Here is a 23,520-nt window from a genome sequence, read left to right on the forward strand (position 1 = left end):
TTTCTTCAGTTCTATCTCAGCTTGCTTGATGTTGGTGTATAGAAATGCTATAGATTTTTGTATGTTGATTTTATATCCTACCACTTTATTCATTTATCACTTCCAACTTTTTGTGTCTATGGATCTTTTGGGTTTTCTGTGTACATAATCATGTCACCTGCAATTAGAAATACATTCACTTCTTTTTTTTCCTATTTGAATGCCTTTTATTTCAGTCTCTTCTCTGATTGCATTGGCTACGACTTCCAATAATATATAGAGAAGGAGTGGAGAAAGTGGATAGCCTTGTCTTGTTCCAATTTTGGGTTTTTCATATGTGTCTTCTATTGTGTTGAGAAATGCCCCTCCCCCCATTTTTTGCCAATTTTGCTGAGTCTTAATCATGAAAGGATGTTCCATTTTATCAAATGTTTCCTCTGCATTGATTGGTATCATGTTTTTTATCTTTCTTTCTGTTAATGTAGTGTATTACTTTTATTGTTTTGAATATGTTGAACCACCCTTGCAACCTTGAAAGAAAGCCAAGTTGGTCATGATGTATAATGTTTTTAATGTGTCTTTGGATATGATTTGCTAGTATCTTATCAAGAATTTTTGCATCTATATTTATCAGAGATATTGGTCCGTAGGTTTTTTTTTCTTTGTCTGTTTTAGGGATAAAGGTGATAGAGACCTCATAAAATGAATTTAGGAGGGTTCCTTCCTTTTGAATCTTTAGAAATAGTATGAGTAGGATGGGGGTTAGCTTTCTTTAAAAGTTTTGTAGAATTCAGAGGTACAGCCATTAAGACTTGGACTTTTCTTTGTTGGAAGGTTATTTATTACTTAATCTCATTGTTTGTTATGAGTTTATTCAGGCTTTCTATGTCTTCTTGAATCAATCTTGGTTGATTATATGTGTCGAGGAAATTATCCATATCATCCATGATTTTTTTGTTTGTTGGCATGTAGTCACTCATAGTATTTTCTAATGATTTTTCGTATTTCTGTTATATTATTGTTATAATATTGCCGATTTCGTTGCCAGTTTATCTTGTTCTTTTTTTCTCTTCTTAATTAGTCTAGCTAACGATGTGTCAATTTTGTTTATGTTCTCAAAGAACTAGCTTTAGTTTAATTTTTTAAATTTTAGTTTATATTTGGGACCAGCAGGTGGCATGGTGGTTAAGGTGCTGAACACTCCCACATGGCTGACCATGGTTCAAGTCCTGGACCTGGTGACTAGCTTTCTCTCTCTCTCTACTTCTCTCTAGTCAAACTAAAGTAAATGAATGAATAAATAAAATTAAACAATTTTTAAAAATTTTGTTTACATTTAATCACATATATATCTTTACAGTGTACAACGTTGATTTTTCCAGCATAAATACCATGCATATCAGTTAAGACAGACATTAATCTGTACATCATCAGCAGCAAATAGCTTTTCATTCTTTGTCAATTAAATGTAGTTTTTTCTTCCCCTCGTCACCTCCCCCTCCATTACCTACCCCACAGCACTCCTATCTTTACTATCTCTAGTATCTACCAATGCCCTCCCAGTTTCTATACCTTCCAGCCTTTCAGTTTCTGCTATAGAGTGCCGGCAATTGTATATATTGAGTCGGACATACAAAATCTCTATCATAGTCTAGCTTGCTTTACTTACAATGAAGTGTTCCACATTTGCTCACTTTGTATCTAATATCAGGGTCTCACTGTTTTTATTGCTTAGTAGAATTCCATAAAGTACATATACCATACTTTTTCAGTCCAATCATCTATTTTTATACATTTGGATTGATTCCATGTCCTAGTAATTGTAAATAATGCTGCAATAAACATGGATGTGCAACTGTTTTTCTGAGATTTTTTTTCCATCCTTTGGGTAAATACCTAAGAGTGGAATTACTGGGTTGTATGGTAGTGCTATTTGTAGGTTTCTAAGGAATCTCCATTTCTTTCTCCAAAGTGATTGTACTAATTTGCATTCCCACCAACAGTGTAGGAGAGTTCCCTTTTCATCAGGGCCTCCTCGGCCTGAGGTTAAGTGGTATCTCATTGTAATTTTGATTTGCATTTCCCTTATGATAAGAGATGTTGAGTATGTTTTCATATACTTTTGGGCTGTTCATATGTCATCTTCAGAGAACTGTCTGTTGAGAACTGACTCATTTTCCCATCTCTTATTTGGATTATTTTTCTTGTGTGTGTAAGCTGCTTGCGTTTCCTGTATATTCTAGTTATCAGTCCCTTATCTGAGATGTAGCTTGCAAATATACTCTCCCACTTTGAGGGCTATCTTCTTACACTTCTTAATGGTTCTTCTGTTGTGTAGAAGCTCCTCAGCCTAATACAGTCCCATCTGTCTAAAAAGGAGTAAAGAGGGACCAGCAGATGGCATAATGGCTACATCACGGGACTCCCACATGGCTGACCATGGTTTGGGTCCCAGACCTGAAGGTTTGAAATTCACACGGGGCACATGTGCGTGTGTGCCCAAAATCCCAAGAGGAGAATGGAGAAGAAGGGATTGCGGTGTGGCCATCCTCCCTGGGTGGTGATTTCTTGCTTTCAGTCTCTCTATAGTAAAAGTCTCTCTTTTAAAAAAAAGAGTGGAGAAAGTAGGCAGCCTTGTCTTTTTCCAGTTTTTAGTGGAAAAAGTTTTTCCCCATCCTGTATGATGTTAGCTATGGGTTTTTCATACACGGCTTTTATTGTGTTGAGAAATGTCCCTTCTATGCCAATTTTGCTGAGTGTTTTAGTCATGAAGGGATGTTATATTTTATCAAATGCTTTTTCTGCATTGATTGATATGATCATAGGTTTTTATCTTTCCTTTTGTTAGTGTGATGTATTACATTTATTGTTTTGCGTATGTTGAACCATCCATGCCTCCTTGGAATAAAGCCTATCTGGTCATGGTGTATAACCTTTTTAATATGTTGCTGCATGTGATTTGCTAGTATCTTGTTGAGAATTTTTTTGCATCTGAATTCATCAAGGATGTGGGCCTGAAGTTTTCTTGTTTTTGTCATGTCTTTGCCTGGTTTTGGAATTAAGATGATATAGGCTTCATTGAATGACTTTGGGAGGATTCCTTCCTTTTCTGTTTTTAGAAATAGTTTAAGAGAATTGGGTTAGTTCTTCTTTAAAAGTTTTGTAGAATTTAGAAGTAAATCCACTGGGACCTGGGCTCTTCCTTATTGAAAGACTATTACTGATTCAGTCTCATTGCTTGTGGGTCCATTCAGACTTCATTTCTTCCTGATTCAATCTTGGTAAGTTACGCATGTCCAGAAATTTGTCCATCTCATCTAGGTTTTCTTGTTTGTTGACATATAGTCACTCATAGGACTCTGATGATATTTTGTATTTCTGTTATTTTTGTTGTAATAATGCCTGTTTCCTTTCTAATTTGATTTATCTGGTTCTTTGTTCTTCTTGATTAATTTAGCTAATGATGTGTCAATTTTATTTATCTTTTCAAAGAAACAGCTTTTGGTTTCATTTTATTTTCTCAATAGTTCTTCTCTATCTCATTTATTTCTTCTCAAATCTTTTTTTTTTTTTAAAGTGATTTTTGCTATAGGGTGCGTGCTCTCGCCAGAGAGACAGGGAGAAACAGAGTCAGAAAGTGAGAAATCACCCCTCAAGGGGGATGGCCACTCTGCAGTCTCTTCTCCTTCATTCTCAGGATTTGAGTCATGCATGCACATTCAACCAGTGTGAGTTTTATGCTGCTGCTGGGTCCAGGACACGAACTGCGGCTGACTATGAGGGTTCTAGTGATATAATCCAGTTATCTGCTGCCCCCCTTGAATCTTTCTTTCTTTTCTCCTTGAATTTCCTTTTTCTTTCTTTCTTTTTTTTTTTTTTTTTTTTTTTTTTTTTTTTTTTTTTTGGTTGTTGTTGTTGTTGCTGTTTTTCCAGTTCCCTGAGTTGTGTTGTTAGGTTGTTTACTTGCCATCTGTCTGCTTTTTTGTTGTGAGCTTTTCATTGCTGTGAATTTCCCTCTGACAATGGCTTTTGCTGTGTCTCATAGGTTATAAACACTTGTTTATTCATTATCAGTGGTCTCTATAAAATTTTATTTCACTCTTAATTTTCCCTATAGTTGTAAAGTCATTTAGGTATAGGTTTTTTAATTTCCATGTGTTTGTGAATTTTTAAAAATTATTTTATTTAACTTTATTTATTCATTCATTTATTTATTTCACTTTGACCAGAGAGGGATAGAGTGAGAGGGAGAAAGAAAGAAAGTTGCCAGGTCCGGGACTCTAACTGTAGTTCATGTGAGAGTCCAGCACCCTTAACCACCTTTGAATTTGTAAAGGCTTGTTTTATGCTCTATCATGTGGTCAAGCTTCGAGTATGTTCCATGTAGGGGTGATAAAAATATTTATTTTGCAGTAGTGTGGTGAAATACTCTGTAGATATCTGTTAAGTCCATCTCATGTGTAGTATCATTTAGCTATTGTATCTCTTTATTTTTTGTCTAGATGATCTGTCCAAAGGAGTCAGTATGTGTTGAGATCCCCTACTGTGTTGCACTCTGTCTCCCTTGAGATCTAACAGTCTCTGTTTTATGTACTGAGGTGCTCCAGTGTTGAGTGTATAGATATTTACAAGTGTTCTAACTTCTAGGTGAACAAGTCCTTTTGGTATTATGTAATGTCCTTTTTTGTCTCTTCTTACATCTTTCATCTCAAAGTCTATTTTGTCTGATAACAGTATTGCTACCCCAGCCTTTTTTAGGTTCTCATTTGTATGGAGTATATTTTTACAGTCCTTCACTTTCAGTCTATGTATGTCCTTATCAGTGAGGTGTGTTTCTTGTAAGCAGCATACCAATGGCTTCTGTGTTTGTGTCCATTCGGCCAGTCTGTGTCTTTTAATGGGAGAATTTAATCTATTAATAATCAATGTTTTTACTGATATTTGTGGATTTATCCCTGTCATTTAGTTAACCATTTTCTTAGTTGTTTTTTTTTTTGTTCTATTTCTGTTTCTCTCTAATAATCCTGAAACAACACTCACCTCAGTACTTCTTGTAGAGCTGGTCTAGTATTGGTGAATTCTTTCAGTTTTTGTTTATCTGAGAATACTTTTATTTGCTCTTCCCATTTGAAGGATAATCTTGCTGGATATAGTATTCTTTGTTGAAACTTTTTTAATGTTTTGAATATATCTTCTCATTCTTTCCTTGCCTGCATTGTTTTAGATGAGAGGTCTGATGTTAGCCTAGTGAGATAAACTTTATAAGTAACTTGATGTTTCTCCCTTGCCATTTTTTGGATAATGTCTTTGTCTTTAATATTTAGCAATCTGGCTATGATGTGCTGGGGGAGGATCTTTTTGTGTTGATTCTATTGGGGGGGATCCTTTTTATTTCTTGGGTCTTAATTTCTCCATGTTTCTCTGTATTTGGAAGATTTTCAGGTAGTATTTCATGAAAGAGATTTTTCATGTTGTTAATAGATTTTTCATTTTCTGGAATACTCATTATATGGATATTTGAGTGTTTCATGGCGTCTAGAATTTCCCACATGCTATCCTTATTTTGGGGGTTTGCTTTTTTTCCCTTTTGTTGATTTGGTCTATGTTGGAGACTTTGTCTTCAGAGTCAGAAATTCTTCCTTCTGCATGATCCAGTCTGCTGCTAATGCTTTCTAGGGAGATTTTAATTTCTTATATTCTTCATTTCTAGAAATTCTGTTTGATTTTTCTTTAGTGTATCTATTTCTTTATGAAATTCTTCTTCCATGTCCTGAAATGATTTTCCCATTTCATGGAACTGATTCATCTCATTGAGTTTTCTCTTGCATCTTACTGAGTTTTGTCACTATGAATATATGAAATTCTTTTTCTGACATTTCTGTGTATTTCACTGGGCTATCCACTGTTAGTGAGGAGCTACTATGCTCAATTGGGGGAGAATTACCACCTTGTTCTCTCATATTTCTTTGGGATCTATGCTCATTTCTTGTTATCTGATGCAATATTTACTTTTTTTCCTATTTATCAGTGTAGATTTTATAGTACTGACAGAGGAAATTTCAGCCTTAGTTCCCAGGTGTATTCCTATTGGAGGACTAAGTCTCCCAGGTAAGAGCAGTTATGGGTAACTTCAGGTGCTTGGACTCCTCTGCCAAATGTTCAGCTCTTGATGAGGTGGTAGCAAGCTAAGGCGATCCAATTTATTGAAGAGGATCCACTCTCATGTACAAAGCACAGTGTACAGGTTGGTGTACCAACATTCCCAAAGTTGCTGCCAGGCCCCGAGCATGGGCCCACCCTATGAGGCCTGCCCAGACCAGGCTCAATTCTGCTAGTGAGCAGATGTAACAAGCTGAGGCCACTGGAGCAGTGGGCGATGTGTGGTGGAAGTTCCAAAGTTCCTCCTAGGCCTCAAGCACAGAATCATCCAAGGAAGCCTGCCAGATCAGATTTTAGTCTCTCCTGGTGGGTGGGTGAGGTGAGCCCAGCCACTGGAGCAGCGGGCAACGGTGTGGGGCAAAAGCTCCAAACTTGTTCCCAGGCTCTTAGTGCAGACTGGCCCAAGGAGGCCTGCCCATACTAGCTGTTTTCATTTATTTCCTGTATCATTTTGTTTATTCTCTATTTCATTTTTTTTCTCAAATCTTTTCTCATGTTTCCCTCCCTCCCTCGTTTTTCCATTTCCCTGAGTAGTGTCGTTAGGTTGTCTATTTGACATCTTTCCATCTTTTTCTTATGTGTATTAATTGTTATAAACTTCCCTCTTATTGCTGATTTTGCTGTGTTCCATAGATTATGGAAATTTATGTACTTGTTCTTACTTGCGTCAATGAATCCTTTGAGTTCAGTCTTAATTCCTTCAGTGGTTATGAAGTCATTCAGGAGTAGGTTGTTTAGTTTTCATATGTATACTTTTGAGTTTTGTTTGTGAGGTTAATCACAAGTTTAATTCCATTGTGGTCAGAGAAGGTGCTGGATATTGTTTGTATGCCTTTGAATTTGTATAGGCTTGCTTTGTGTCCTATTATGTTGTCAGTCTTTGAAAAGTTTCAATGCAGGGTAAGAAGAATGTATATTTTTTGGTTATTCGGTGGAAAGTTCTATAGATGTCTGTCAAATCCATTTCATTTATGGTATCCTTTAGGTCCTGTATTTCTTGTTCATTTTTTTGTCTCAATGATCTGTCCAAAGGAGATAGCAGGGTGTTGAGGGTCCCCAGTGATTAGTGTGTTGCTGTCTATCTCTCCTTGTAGATCTAGAAGAATTTCTTTCATGTTTTTGGATGCTCCTGAGTTGGGTACATCGATATTTATCAGTGTAATATCTTCTTGGTGGACTGGCCCTTTTAGTTTCATGTAAAGGTTTATAAGGTTCTTTGTCTCTTCTCAGTTTTTGTCTTAAAGCCTATTTTGTCTGAAATCAGTATCATGATTCTAGCCTTTTAAAATTTCCATTTCCATAGAATTAACATATCTTTTCCCAGCCCGTAACTTTCAGTCTGTGTACATCTTTATCCATGGGATCCATTTCTTGCAGGCAGCAGGTAGAGGGTTTCTGGTTATTTTTTTCTTTTTTTTTTATAATCCATTCAGTAATCTGTGTCTTTTGACTGGACAATTCAATCCATTAACATTCAATGTTATTATCAATATTTGTGGACTTGTCCCTGCCATTTTTATTAGCCATTTTCTTGTTTATTTTTTTTTCTCTTATTTCCATTAGCCCCTCTTTAGTTTTCCTGATATAGCACTCCCTTCAGTACTTAAAGAGCTGGTCTGGGGTTGATAAATTCTTTCAAGTTTTTTTTTTTTTTTTAAATCTTTTCTTCCTATTTGAAAGATGTCTTGCCAAATATAGTATTCTTTGTTGAAATAATTTTTTTCTTTTAGTATTTTGAATATATTTTATCACATGACTTGCTTGAATAATTTCTGTTGAGAGGTCAGATGTTAGCCTAGTGAGATAACCTTTGTAAATGACTTGCCGTTTTTCTCTGGCCACCTTTTTCTTTTAAAAAAAACTTAAATTTATTCATTTACGTTCATTCACTGTACATCATTACAGCATACAAAATGAGATTTTTCCGTCCAGAGTACACTGTATATTGTCTCAGTAAAGCACCTCAATATACATGTTATTGTCAACAAATAATTTTCCATTTCTTGTTTCCTGTATGTTTTGCTTTATTTTCCCCATCCTTGATTCACTATCTCTAACCCTCTGCCATCTTCCACTCTCCTCCCACACTGTCTCTGGTATCTATGTTTGTTTTCTATACTGTTTTTCCCCCACATTTTATTAAATTACTAAAGATCTTTATTAATCTAAATATTTTCATAGCAAACACAGCTGGTATATACATTTCCATGAACACAAGTCTAACTCTAGGGATCCTATAAAGTAGCACTTAGCTGGGGGCTATATATCTTACTGCAGTCATACTTTTTTCCTAAAACTTTTTTTGTAACTTAATTTACATTCTTTTCCTAAGTATCATCATAGCATACAAAATATGATTTCTCATCCAGAATATAGTAAGGCATGTTATTATAAAAAAAAATCCAATTTTTTTACCCTTCTTTCTGACCCTCTGTCCTTTCCCACCCTCTTCTCACACTATCTCTAGTGTCTACAACTGTCTTCCATTTCTTTGCCTACCACATTGTATTGGTCACACAATTTCTTAAATAATCTAACTACTTTTAATAGTAAGTTCACTTGGTACTATTAAGAAAACCAGTTTTAACTTAAATCAAAAAAATGCTAAGGAACTTTGCTTAAACCAAGAAACAGGTTAGGATTCTGTTCAAATGGTAGGTGCATGAACCTATCAGTCTCATGTACTTTATCTTCTATTGTAGTTCAATTTTCCTGATTAAATTCTAGGATATAATATTCAACTCCAGGCTTGTCCCTATGATTAAGTTGGCCACTTTCTTAGTTTTTGAACTCTTATTTCTGTGTGTCCGTATTTAATTTGCCTGATATAGCACACCCTTGAGAGCTTCTTGGAGATCTGGTCTGGTGCTGGTAAATTCTTTCAGGTTTTGTTTATCTGAGAATGTTCTTGTCTTTTCTTCCCACCTGAAAGATAATCTTGCCGGGTACCATATTCTTGGCTGAAATTGCTTTTCTCTTAGCACTTTGAATATATTTTACCATTCTTTCCTCATTCGCATTGTTTCTGATGAGAGGTCTGCTGTTAGCCTGATGTTTTTCTCTTGCCAATCTTAGTATCTTGTCTTTGTCTGTGGTTTTGGTCAACCTGGCTATAATATGTCTTGGAGAAGATTTTCTTGGGTTGATTCTATTTGGGGTCTTTTGTATTTCTTGGGACTGGATCTTTGAATGCCTCTCTAGGTTTGGAAAGTTTTCTTACAGGATTTCATGGAATAGATTATTAATGCCCTTATGGGTCTCTTCACCTTCTGGAATGCCAGTTATCCGGATATTTGGACGTTTGATGGTATCTAGTACTTCTTGTATATTATTTTCAAATTTTTGGGTCATTTTTTCAGTCTTCGTGGTGGATTTTTCTAGGCCAGCAATTTTCTCTTCTATATCTGAGATTCTATTTTCTATATGATCTAGTCTGCTTTTAATACTTTCAAGGGAGATTTTGACTTCCTTTATTATAGACTTCATCTCTAACAGTTCCATTTAATTCTTTTTTAAAGTGTGTAATTCCTCTTTTAGATCTTGTAAGAATTTCCTCACCTCCTGGAACTCATCAACTTCTTTCTCCTTTCTCTTTAGCAGTTCATTGTCTCTCTTCTCTTCCATCTCTGATAGCTTTGCCATTATGAATGTTCTAAATTCTTTATCAGACATTTCCATGATTTCCATTGAACTGCTTGTAGATGAAGAGGAGTTATTCTTTTCCCTTGGAGGAGAGGTATTTTCTTACTTTCCCATATTTCTTGTGGTCCTGTGGTGATTTCTAGCCATCTGATGGATGGTGTGTTTCTTTCTAATTCTTGAAGTTCATTCACTCTAGCTTGTTTGCTGGAGGCTGAATTATCAGTAGAAAATATTCATTTCTCTTGCAGCCTGTAATAACTAGTTCGCAGGAGCCATGAGGAATCTTCTTCTGAAGACCTCGCCTCTCCTCTCTGGACATCTTAAGAACCTGGTCTTTGTCTGTTGTTTTGACCAATCTGGCTATTATGTGCTTTGGAATGGATATTCTTAGGTAAAATCTAGTTATGGGGTCCTTTGTATTTCTTGGACCTAAATGTTTGAAAGTTTCTCTAGGTTTGGAAAGTTTTGTGCAAGTGTTTCATGGAATAGATTTTTCAATGCTCTTATTAGTTTCTTCACCTTCTGGAGTATCAATTATTCAGACGTTTGAGTGTTTTATGGTATCTAGTAGTTCAGGTTACCCTCATTTTTAAGGTTAAATTTTTGTGTGTGTGGTTTTTGTCTAAGTCAGAGATTTTGTCTTCCAGATCAAAGATCCTATCTTCTATGTGGTATAATATGCTATTATTTACTTTCAAGGGCGGTTTTGATTTCTTGTATTACATTCTCATCCTAGAAGCTGTTTTGATTCATTTTTATGGAGTCTGTCTCATTATGGAGTTCCTTTTTTAAGTTGTGAAATAATTTTTCTCATCTCATGGAATTGGGTGCCTATTTTCTCTTGGATCTCATTGAGTTTACTTAAGATAAATACTCTGAATTCCATTTCTGATATTTTAGTGATTTTCTTTGCTTTTTCCATGGCTGGAGATTAGTTCTTTTGTTCCCTCGAGGGAAAAGTACTTTTGGATTTATCATATTTCTTGAGGCTTTGCTGCAATTTTTAGTCATCTGGTGATATATTCACTTCTTGCTTCTGCTTAAGAGTAGATTTCTGTAGTGGTGTGTACTTGTGCTCTCCTTTGATTTTAATTAGCTACATGCTGGCTTCCCTCTTCTGTGAAGTGTTAATAGTGAGGAATTTGAGTCCAGATTTGCAGAGAGGGTTCTCTCCCCACTTGGGCTTATATGAGTGTGGAAGAGAATTCTTCCATAGTTTCATGCTACTTGGGTTTTTGGCTCCTATATGTCTGAAACTATTGGGTTGTTATGTGGCAGGAGTTTGGCCTAAGAATGAGAATTGGGATCCAAATCCAAAATCATGTAAGGTACAACATGGGACAAAAAGTAGCCCTGACCCCACTCCCTAATTGGGCTAAGGTCTTGAGTAGTAGGTGGCTACTCTCTGCTCCAAGATAGAAAGTAAGGTTAACTGGAATTAGCATAAGATACAATTTTACCAAACTTTTTTACTGTCACTAAAGGAATGGGGGGTGGGGTTGGTCTCAGGGAGCTGCATTAAAAAAGGGGCTGATTTAAATAGGAAAAAAGTCCTTATTTCACCACATAACAGGGTTTGGGTCTTGAGTAAGAAGTGGCTGCTTCTCTCTACTCCTAGTTGTGAAACAGGGTAAACTAGAATTAGCATGACAAATATAATTTTACCTGAGATAAACAAAATCTGAAAATATTATTTTACCTTTTTCACAATGACTACAGTACTGGGGACCAGATCTCAGGAGTTGCAGAAGAATGAGGAGGCTGGTTTAAAGGGAGAAAAAGCAGCCCCGTCACCACCTGCTAAAAGGGCTGGGGTCTTGAGTGGAAGGTGGATACTTCCTAGTTTGGAAATAGGGTAAACTGAAATTAGCACAAAAAAGATATTAATAGTTTTACTCACCTTATTCACTCTGAATGCAGAAATGGGAGGCTGGTCTTAGGGAGCTGCAGGAATTAGGGTCTGGTGTAAATGGGCAAAACCAGCCCTGAACCCACCCACTAAATGGGCGGGAGTCTTGACTGGAAGGTGGTTGCTTCTCTCTGATCCTACCTGGCAAACAGGGTAAAGTGGAATTAGCCCAAGAAAGATAATTTTACCTACTCTTTCAACTAAGACTACAGGAATGCAGGGCTGGACTGAGGAGGCTGCAGGAAGGAGGGGGCCAATTTAAATGGGCAAAAAGCATCTTTGACTCTACCTACTAACTTGGTTGGGGTCTTGAAAGGGAGGTAGCTACTTCTCTCAGTGTTTCATTGGGAAATAGGGTAAATAGGATTAGCACATGAAAGGTACTTTTATCTATCTTTTTCACTATGACTGCAGAAAGGGGGAGATGTAGAAATGAGGAAGGTGGTTTAAGTGAGGAAAAAGTATCCTGACCCTATCTACTACCTGGTCTTATGTGGAAGTATGCTAATTCACTTTGCTCCTACTTGGAAAACAGGGTAAGCTGCAAGTAGTACAAGAAAGATTGTTTGACTCGCTTTTTCATTAAGATGATAGGAATAGAGTACTATAGTAGTGAGGAGGCTGATTTCAATGGGCAGAACATACTCTGTACCTGCCCCACAGCTGGATTTGGGTTCCTGAGTAGGAGGAGTCTGCCTCTCTCTACTCTCAGTTGGGAAACAGGGCAAACTGGGAATAGCGGAAGAAAAAGAGTTTTACCCATTTTGTCCCTATGACTGCTGGAGCAAGGAGGCTGGTTTAAATGGGCGAAAGCACACTAACCCCAGTCTGTGACTGGGCTGGAATCTGTAGTGGAAGAAGGCTACTTTTCTCTGTTCCTCTTTGAGAAACAGAGCAGATAGATACTTTTACCTAGCTTTTTTCACCATGACTGCAGATATGGCAGGCTGCAGTAATGAGGAGGTTTGTTTAAATAGGCAGGAAGTGCTCTGATGCAACCCCCTGAGGTGTGGTCTTGAGGAGGAGTATGCTGATTCTCTCTGCTCTTGGTTGAGAGTCAGGGTATACTGAAATTAGTACAAGAAAGGTGGTTTTACCCACTTTTTCACTAAGATTGCAGGGATGAGCGTTTATAGTAGTGACAAGGCTTATTTAAATGGGGGAAAAGTGGGGCCAACAGATGACATAGTGGTTATGTAACTCCCACGTGATTGACTGTGGTTTGAGTCCCCAACCTGGTGGCTTCAAACTCAGGCCAGGCGTGTGTGCTTGTGTGCCCAAGATCCCAGGAGGAGAATGGATTCCAGCATGGCCATCCCCTTTTGGAAGGTGATTGCTCGCTTTCTGTTTCTCTGTCTCTCTCTGGCTCTCTGACAAGGGCACATGCCCTATAACAAAAATTGCTGTCTCAAAAAAAAAAAAAAAACAAATAAATAACTGGGAAAAAGTGTCCTGATCCACCCTGTAATTAGGCTGGGGTTTTCGACTTGAAGGGGGCCACTTTTTTGTTCCTTATTGGAAACAGGGTAAAATGGAATTAGCAGAAGATGGATGGTTTCACCTAGCTCTTTCTCTATGACAGCTGGAATGGAGAGATAGAGGAGTAAGGAAGGTGGTTTAAATGGGGGAAATGGGCCCTACAAATGGTGGCAGGGAAGGCAAAGTCTACCTCTTACCTTTCCTTCCCTGCCTGCCTTCATAGCAAAAGCTGAAGATAGGCACATAGCAAGCTTTAAGATAGTAAGCAGTGTAAGTCAGAACCCCCACTTAAATGTCTAGTAAGTACTTCACAATGAACATGGCCAAAACTGAACTTAGCTTCTAAACTTATCCAAACTCATGATGTCTTTGCTATCTCACTTGGTGCCAACTCTACCTCTTTAGTTGCCTAGGCTAAAAACATTGGAGTCATTCTCTCTCTTTTTTTTTTTTTTTGTAGAGGTTTTTGCTATAGAGTGCGTGCGCTTGCCAGACAGACAGAGACAGAGAGACAGAAAGCGAGAAATCACCTCCCAGGGTGGATGGTCACGCCACAATCCCTTCTCCTTCATTCTCCTCTCGGGATCTTGGGCACGCACACACACGCGCCCGGCGTGAGTTTAAGCCACTGGGTCCGGGACTCAAACCTCAGTCGACTGTGTGGGAGTCTAGCAACATAGCCATTACGCTAACTGCTGGTCCCAACATTGGAGTCATTCTTGACTCCTCTCAGTCTTTTCCTTCTACATCTAGTTTATCTGTAAGTTGTATTAGTTCTAAAATATATTCAGACTTAAATGACTTCCTATCTCTGCTGTGACCAACCCTGTTTAGAACCATCATCATTTCTTGACTGAAATATAGCAAAGTCGTCTTCTCTTCACCCTCTGTAGTCTATTTTTAGGAAATCATCTAGAACAATGGTTTTCTCCTTAAACTTTTTATTAGGTTTTCATTTCAGACTTACAGAAAAGCTGCTAGAATAGTACAAAGGGTTCTGTTAAAATCCTTTATCCAGATTCCCCAATTATAAACATTTTCTCTCAGTTTCTCCCTCTGTTTAATATTGCCACATTTAATATGTGGCAATTCTATAAGGGTTGCGCCATTTTGCATTTTTACTCACAATGTATACTCAAATGTTTGTTCCCTCATAGCCTTGCAAACAGAAAGGTAGTATTATTATTTTTTTAACCGATCTGCTTGGTGAGAAATGATATCTCAGAATAGTCTTAATTTACATTTCTTTTACTAAGTAAGGTTAAATGTCTTTCTATATGTTTAAGGGAATTGTAAAATAATTTTTTGTATTGTCAGCTTAAGATTTTTTATTCATTTTACTATTAAAATGAATAAAATTTTTTTTAGAATGATTTTTTTTCTCCAGGATTTAAAAGATTCTCTCTGTATTAGTGTTATTTAGCTCTTCATCTATGACACATGTTACAAATGTCATTCCTAGTACGTTGTCTTTTGACTTTGCCTTTTTCCTTGTAGGAGTTTTAAGAAAGTTAGTAAGCCATACAAAAATAGTGAAGCTTAACAATTTTTAACTGGCTGGATTTTTGTTTATAGGTAGAAAACCTTTTTTGATCCCCAGGTTTTACAGTAATTTACCCATATCTTCTTTTGTCAATTCTTTTTTTTTTTACATTTAGATTCTTGTCCTTATTGGGCTCTATTTTTGTGTATAAAACAAGATATGTATATAATGTTATCTTTTTTCCAGTATCAGTTATCCAAGCACTGTTTATTACAGTGTCCATTCTAGGGTACAGTAGGTGGGGTAGTGGTTACATTACTGGGCTCCAGTATGGCTGACGGGGGTTCAAGTCCCAGACCTGTTGGCTTGAAAAACATCTTGGGCACATGTGCCCAAGATCCCAGAGGAGAATGGAAGAGAAGGGATTTCAGCTTGACCATACCCCTGGGGGGGTGGTGATTTCTTACTTTTCTTTTCACTGTTTCTATCTCTCTGGTAAGTGCACGCACCCTATGACGAAAACTTCTTAAAGAAAAAAAAAAATGCCCATTCTTTCCCCAGTGATATGAGAAGTATTTTCACTATATCATAATATTAAATATGGACCTTGTTCTATTTCTTTACTTTTAATTTCTTCCTACTGGTCTGTTTACTCATGTACCAGTATCATTATTAATTTTTTTAAAACTATTTTAAGGTTTTTGCCATGGGGTACATGCCCTTGCCCAAGAGAGAAAAAGACTGCGAGTGGAAAAGTGAGAAATCACCCCCTGAGGGGATGGCCATGCCTTAATCCCTTCCCTTCTATTCTTCTCCTGGGATTCACAGACTCCTGGCATGATTTTCAAGCCACTGGGTCTGGGATTTGAACAGCAGTCAGCTGTGTGGGAGTTCAGTGTCATACCATCTACTGACTCCACCATTATTTAAATCAGAGTTATTATAATGTGTTTTAATGTGTGGTAGGGCTAGTCTCCTAATAGATTTTCTTTTACAGTGTTTTCCTGGATTTTCCACATAAAATTTATAATAACTCTTCTACTCAAGGCCTATTAAAAATCTTGCTGGTATTTTTCTTGGTTTGTGTTAAATTTAAAACTTAGGGATACTGATATCTTTGATGTTAAATCATGTTATCCAAGAACTAGGAATGCCTTTCCATTTGTTCAAGTTTACTATTATTTCTCAGTATTTTTATGTAAATTATGCACATTTCTTATACATTTATTTATAATATCTTGTTTCCTTATTGCTATTATATGTGAAGCTTTCTTTGTCTATATCTCCTAATTATCTTCTGTGGATATGAAAAATATCAGTTTCTCCATGTTTATTTTATATTCTGCTAACTTACTGAAATATTTAAGTTATCTTTTCACTGACTAGGCATATGATCATATCTTTTACAAATAGCAAGAATTTTGGGAACCAGCAGTTAGCGTAATGGCTATGTTGCTGGACTCCCACATAGTCGACCACGGTTCGAGTCCCGGACCCGGTGGCTTAAAACTCACGCCGGGTGCGTGTGCGTGCACGCCCAAGATCCCGAGAGGAGAATGGAGGAGAAGGGATTGCGGCGTGACCATCCCCCCTGGGGCGTGATTTCTCGCTTTCTGTCTCTATGTCTCTCTCTGTCTGTCTGGCAAGCACACGCACCCTATAGTGAAAACCTCTCAAAACAAAACAAAACAAAAACAAAAACAAAAAACAAATAGCAATAATTTAAAAAATTTCCATCTCTTATTCATATCAATTTCTCTTATCTGATTGCATTAGTCTCTAGTCAATGTGAAATCACAGTGGAATTCCCTAGCATCCCCTAGTATTTCAATATTTTAGGAACGTATATACCCATTTCTATTTTACTAGATGATTTTCCAAGAATACATATTCATTGAAGAATTTTTCTTGTCTATGAAAATATTAAATTTTTTTCTTTTATAAATGTATTTCATAAAGTTGAGTCAACTTTAAATCCTTGGAATAAATCCTACTTGGCCATGGAATACTGTTTTTATATTGTTTGTTCAACTTTAATTTTTCAATTAGAGTTATGTAAGCTAAACCAAATGAGATGTCTATGATGGTTATTGTTTCTCCTGTTAATTGGTGGTTCTCTTGAATTAGAAGAAGATGAATGTTTTCCTTTACAATTCGGTGTGAAGAGTCTTTCACTGCCAGCATCATCTTCAAGATCTCATCCCTTCTTAAAACAAGATATCCATTTGTAAACTGATAGTTTTGGGGGTCTTTTTACCACTAAATTTTTGTAAAATATCAGTGATTTCACTCTTCTTGCACCCACTCTTCACCATAACTTTGATGTTTCTTCTTGCTTCACTTCGAGCAGCGTTCATGTTGCCTGAGTAGAGGCCTTTTCTGATCTGATGACTTATCCTTTCTAGTACTCCGAACTAGACCTTGTTCAGACATGTTATAACAAATTAGTATGAGTTTATCATGGTACAAAAAATTATAAAACCCTTTCATAGGTTTTGCAGAATGTTCATTTTCCAGTAACTTCTTGAAAACTTTTGGAGACCTCCTCATGTGGCTTCTCTGGGACCTATTTGTGATTAATGTCTATGCATGTTATTATCTGTTAATTTCCACTTAGTAGGCACTCAATAGATAATAGATACTCCAAAAATATTATCTATTAAGCTCCCTTAAAAAAATAACATTGACTGGGTATTTAAACAACAGACATGTATTTTTCTCATAGTTCTGGAGGTTGGAAGTCGGAGATCAGGGACTCAATACCATGGGTTTCTTTCTGGCTGTGGAGAGCTGCCTGCTCACTGTATCCTCGTATAGTAGAGAAAGAGAGCAAGCTCACTCTTTCTCATAAAGACACTAATTCCATGATGCCAAAGCCCCAGACTTATGACCTATTTACCTCCTAAAGGCCCTATTTCCAAATAGAGTCACAGTGAAAGTTTAACATATGAGTTTTGGGGAGTGGGCATAAACTCTTAATTCATAACAGATTTTGAACACATGGATAATTGTGGCTATTACCTTTGGGTGGAGGCAGTTGGAAGTTATCCCATGGGCTGAGATAGAAAATGGGATCCATTGAAAGGGGTCTTCACTTTAGGGAGAAAATTTAGGGAAATGCAAAGCTTATAATAATAAAATTACCTTGGCTAAATAGCTGAAAAAGCTTGCAAATTAGTGAAACTATAGAACAACAGATTGTCTTAATCTTCTTTCCAATATTCACAATATTAAAGTAAACTTTATTACAAAAGGATTTACCTGCAGAAATAATACTATTATCTTTCCTAGTCCTCCTGTGAGTCTCCATTTATTCTGGGTTTGCTCACCAGATACTACTTCAAAAGGCTGCACAGATATATTAATCAATGGTTTTGAAACTTCCTTAGGGAGAAAGAGGAAATGGAGGAAAAATTAAACATCTATCCATGTGCAATTTCTGTTGTTCATCCTACTTGGCTCTCCTGTGGGTTTTGACCCTTTATTCTACTTGAAGACTTGGAATAGATAATATCTTCTGACCTATTATTTGAATTCATTGTTTAGTCTTATTCCTACCCTTGGCTTCAATCTAGGAAGTAGAGAAGGACAATGAATAAAAATTGGGATTTGTTATCACCCGTGGTTCTGCATTAATGAGGAGCTTTGAGCCATCATGGCTCAGGAGGGGAGAACAGCGGTATCTCCGCACTGAGAGTGTTCTGGCAGCAGCTCAGCCAAGTCACAGTGCAGCTCTTCCAGCTACCCCATGAGGGTGGATCATAGTGCAAGCTGGCAGAGAAACAGGCATTTAAAAGACTTGAGTTAAAAAAGTGTAAGCATTTGCTTTTGTGTAGTGGTTAAGAGAATGGGGGTTTCTCAGTAAACCTCATTTAAATCCCAACTAAGCGCCTTATTCATTGTGAACTTCTTTTTTTTTTACTGCCCTAAGCCCCAGGTTTATTTTTTTCCATGAATGAGGGTTACTTCCTGTAATGTAGGCATGTCACAAAGGTTAGATATGATAATATAGCATGAAACCTGAGGTAAAGTAGGTACTCAAAACATAGTCTTTTGAGTAGGTAAATGAATGGATCTGTGTGAAGTGATTAGTATACTTCTTTGTGCTTGTTTATATCCAATATATTGGAGCATTATCAGGCCAGGGTGCTAGGGAATAATGTTATCTTCTAGATCGTCTTCACTGCTCACGTACTCAAATGGAAGACAGATCTATGCACTCGCTTCACCAGATTCCAACATGCCTATGGGATCCCCTCAGTTTTACCAGAGACAATACATGAGCATGTTTGCTTCCCTTCCCTTTAATCCATGTTTCTGGAGTTGTAGGTAGACCATTGTCTTCATGTCCCTCCTCTGAAGTTGAAAAAGGCACAGGAAGATTGTCTCTAGAAGCAGGTCTAGAACCCTTATTTTCAGTTTGTTCCTTCTATGCTTATAGAATATTGTATTTGTGTGACTTTGGAGAGGGAGGTCCTTGAGGCTCCAGCCTGGACTGTGTGTCCAACCTAGCTGTTCTTAGATCCTTAGATTCTTAGGTACTGGATATACCTAGAGTATCTTGAATCCACTTTCTCTTTCTATCAGTTAGTTGTACCAATTATACTTAACAAAAAATATTAGTATGAACTATAAAAAACTGCCAATAATCAAACATTTTTAAACTATAAAATCAGCAATTTCATAAATTTTAATAAAAGAAAACAAAATAAACCACTTTAAAAAACTTCTAAAGTGGGACCAGCAGGTGCACAGTGGTTAAGGTGATTGTACTCTCACATGACCAACTGCGGTTTGGGCCCTGGATCCAGTGGTTTGAAAATCATATTGGGTGTGTGTACATGCATGCTCAAAATCTTGAGAAGAGAATGGAGGAGAGATGGGATTGCAGTGTGGCCATCACACCTAGAGGGTGATTTCTTAATTTTCCTCTGTTTCTCTCCAGTGAGCACACATGCTGCCCTATGATAAAAACAAAACAAAACAAAAACCAACAAATAAACATGAAAACCAAAGCAAATATTTGCTGAACTTTTTTTTCTCCAGAATACAAGAAGCCTGATATTTACAGAGAAATATTTTTCTAATTAAACCTTTTTTTAAGTCTCCTAAATTCCCACCTCAAGTAAATTGGCTGTGACAGGAAAATATCAGACTAGGTGGCTTAAACAATAAATATTTCTCACAGTGCTAGAGGCTGAAAGTATAAATATCAAGGTGCTGGTAGATTCAGTGTCCGGTAAAAATATTAATCCCTTCAAGGGACCACACTCTCATGACTTTATCGAATCCTAATTACCTTCTTAATGCCTCATCTCCAAATACCATTATATTGGGGATTAGAGCTTCAATGTAGGAATTTAGGGCCTGGGCACACAGGGTCAGTCCACAGCAAGTCTCATTCTCCCTCTTCCTTTGCTGCTTTCTACCATCCATTTTTTAGTTCCTTTACCCCATTTCCTAATGTTTGCCTCCCTCTCACTGTGATGTTAGTTTGTCTTCTCTCAAGTAGAACAACATGGCTCTCTTAGTTTTAGTTTCCTCATTTTTCCTCTCTATCCTCTCCACTCAATAAAACTATGGGAGCAACCAAAACCAACCAAACAAACAAAAAACCTAACTCCCTTCCTATTAAAGAAGTGGAGAATGGAATTGTAAATACTTAATCATATCTTTCCTTAATAAAAGAATTTTCAGATGAAATTAAAGTGATATTATACTTCCAAGAAACATTTAACTGGAGGAGCAACAATAAACCTGTTTTCAATAAGACTGTGGTTTTCCATCTCCTGAGTCTTCACTGTCTCTCTGTTGCAGAGTCAAAAACTTTGTGTCATGAAACTCCTCAATAGCACAATGACAGAAGATGACAGTAGGGTTCCTCTAAAATGATTAACTCAATCTGTGTGTGCGTATGTATAAGTCTGAACAACTAAAAGTTAATCCAACAACTTTAGGTTCAAAGAGCATATTTTCACATATGTATACACACAAAAACACTCACTCATATGTATAGATACATACATATGACATCTCTGTAATAGAGAAAAGAGTATGACCTCAAAATTTGTATGTTGATTCCTTCCTAATATGATTATATTTGGAGCCTGTACAGGGCCTATAATTAATAAAGGTTAAAGAAGGTCATAAGGGTGGGGTCTTAATTTGATAAAACTGATACCAGTTCTCTCTCTTCCTCTCTCTGTTTCCCATTTTGGCCTTCTCTCCTCTGTCTTCTCTGATACACGTAGAGGAAAGGCCATGTGAGGACACAGCAAGGAGGTGTCCATCTGTAGCCAGAAAGAGAAGTCTCACTGGAAACCAATCCTGCTTTTGTTAGCAGATAATACACTCACAAATCCCAAAATCTCAGTGATGACAATACATACTCTAGATTGGCAACATGAGGCTTCAGGGAAGACCGTGGATCTATCGAGGAAGCTTCCAGCAATGTGAGGAAATGAATACAGTTGTCTCATTGTAGAAGCACATGGTCATATGGGCATAAATGTAACCTCTTAGCTTCTGTATACAGACAATACTGGTGCTCATTACTCATAAATACTGCCTGGTGGGGGTGTGGCTATATGTGTGTAGGTAAGGAAGGGTTGTAGCATTTCACCTGGTACTTTTAAGGTGAACAGAACCATAGCCTGGAAGGATACTCTAGGCTTTAAAACCATTTTACACCTGCCCAACCCCAATCCCTGTATATATTGATATTTTGTATCTCTATGACTCTTCCTCCAGAGAATCCTTTGTGATAAGCATCTATGGCTCTGATCAAGGAACCTGAGTCTCCTGTCAGCTCTTCATTTCCCTCCTGAATACCTGGTATCTGCATTTGGCTATCTTTTCTACTTGCCTGACCTCCTAGCCTGGTCTGTGTTGCATGCTGTACTCCAGGCAAGTCCCCTGGTTCTATGCTGCCTTGCCCTGTGGCTGGTATGTAGGAGTGGTCCAAGTGCTATCTGGAGGAAAAGCTTGGGGTCTAGTGAAATCTTGGAACATCAGAAGTCCCAGAAAAAAATAAAAGTATACAAGGGTGAGTTTTTTTTTGTGTGTTTTGTTTTTTTGTTTTTTTAAGGTATTTGCCACAGGGTGCATGCACTCACAAGACAGAGGGAAAGTGAGAAATCACTCCCCAGGGACATGGCCATACTGCAATCCCTTCTCCATTCTCCTCCTTGGATTTTGATTTTTTCACTTTCAAGATTTTTTCATGCACACGCAACCAATGTGAGTTTCAAGTGACCAGGTCTGGGACTAAAACTTGTCAGCTAGTCCAGTGCCTTAACCACCACACCACCTGCTGGCCCAGGTCCACAATCCTTTTTTTTTTTTTTTGAGAGTTTTTTGCTATAGGGCACATGTGCTCACCAGAAAGACAGAGACCAAAACAGAAAGCGAGAAATCCCCCCCGAGAGGGGGTGGCCACACTGCAATCCCTTCTCCTCCATTCTCCTCTAGGGATCTTGGGCATGCATGCATACGCACCCGGCATGAGGTTAAGCCACCAGGTCCGAGACTCAAACTGTGGTTGACTACATGGGAGTCCAGTGACATAGCCATTACACCAACTGCTGGTCCCAGGTCAGACATTAAAAGGACCCTATTCTTTCTCTTGGGGCTTTAAGGGTACTTGTATAAGCTGAATGTTTGTGTCCCCTTAAAGTTCATGTTAAAACCCTAACTCCCAATGCAGTGGTGGTATGAGGTTGAGGCTTTGGAAAGGTAATTAGGCCATGAGTGTGGAACCCTCATTAATGAGATTATCCTTTATAAGAAGAAACACTCGAGGGATCAGCAGATGGCATAATGTTTATGTCGCTGGACTCCCATGTAGTTGACCATGGTGCAAGTCCCGGACCTGGAAGTTTGAAACTCAGGCTGGGCACATGTGCACGTGTGCCCAAGATCCTGAGGGGACAATGGAGAAGGGATTGCAGTGTGCCCATGTGCCTTCGGGGGTGACTTCTTGCTTTCTGTATCCCTGTCTCTGTCCAGCAAATGCAAAAGCCCTATAGCAAAAAATCTCTCTAAAAAAAATAAGAAACACCTAGAACTTCCTCATTCTGTTCTCTACCATATGAAGATACCACAAAAGAAATTATCGACAAACCAGGAAGTAAGCCATCACCAGATGTCTGATCAGCCAGCACCTTGATCTTGGACATTCCAGCCAAGAATTGAGAAGTGTGTACTCATTAGAGCTACCCAGTCTGATATTCTATTATAGTAGCCTAAAATAGATCTCAAAAACAGAGTTAGCAAGATGTTAGCTTGAAGTACAGTAATTTTCCTATCCTCCTTAATAGTGAGCCATTGTCCTGTTGATCTTCCAAGGCATATTTTTATTTCAAACACAAAATCCAACCATGCTTTTCTTTCCTCACTTTATGCTCATTTTTCCAGATAGTTTGGCTTTAACATCAAGAGAATTGGGGACTGGGCCCAGCTGCAGTGGTGCACAGATAGAATCACCCCTTGGGGGCTGGAAGTACGTGGGTGGCCCAGGTTTGGTTTTGGATCAACCTTGAACACACCTGGGTGTAGTGTGCCTACAACCCTAGCTAATTGGGATGCTGGGGCAAGAGAATTGTAGCACAGCAAACCCTATTAAAAATACATATATCTGTTTCCATCTTTCACCCTCTCTCTTATAAAGGAAGAGAGAGAGAGGCAACAAGAAAGAAATGGAGAGTTAGAAAAGGTATTGATCTTTGATGACTTTTTGGGTTAGTTTCATGATCTGACCACTGGTTTCTTCCTTGAACAAAGGTAGGTTGAACCTGTGCTATGCACCAGGCATTGTCTTGGGCACTTAGAATATTTTATGGTGAGAATGTGCCAAAATGTTAAAGTAGGG

Source organism: Tupaia chinensis, unplaced genomic scaffold (genome assembly GCF_000334495.1).
Source record: "Tupaia chinensis unplaced genomic scaffold, TupChi_1.0 Scaffold138921_1, whole genome shotgun sequence".
In the NCBI taxonomy this organism is placed as follows: domain Eukaryota; kingdom Metazoa; phylum Chordata; class Mammalia; order Scandentia; family Tupaiidae; genus Tupaia; species Tupaia belangeri.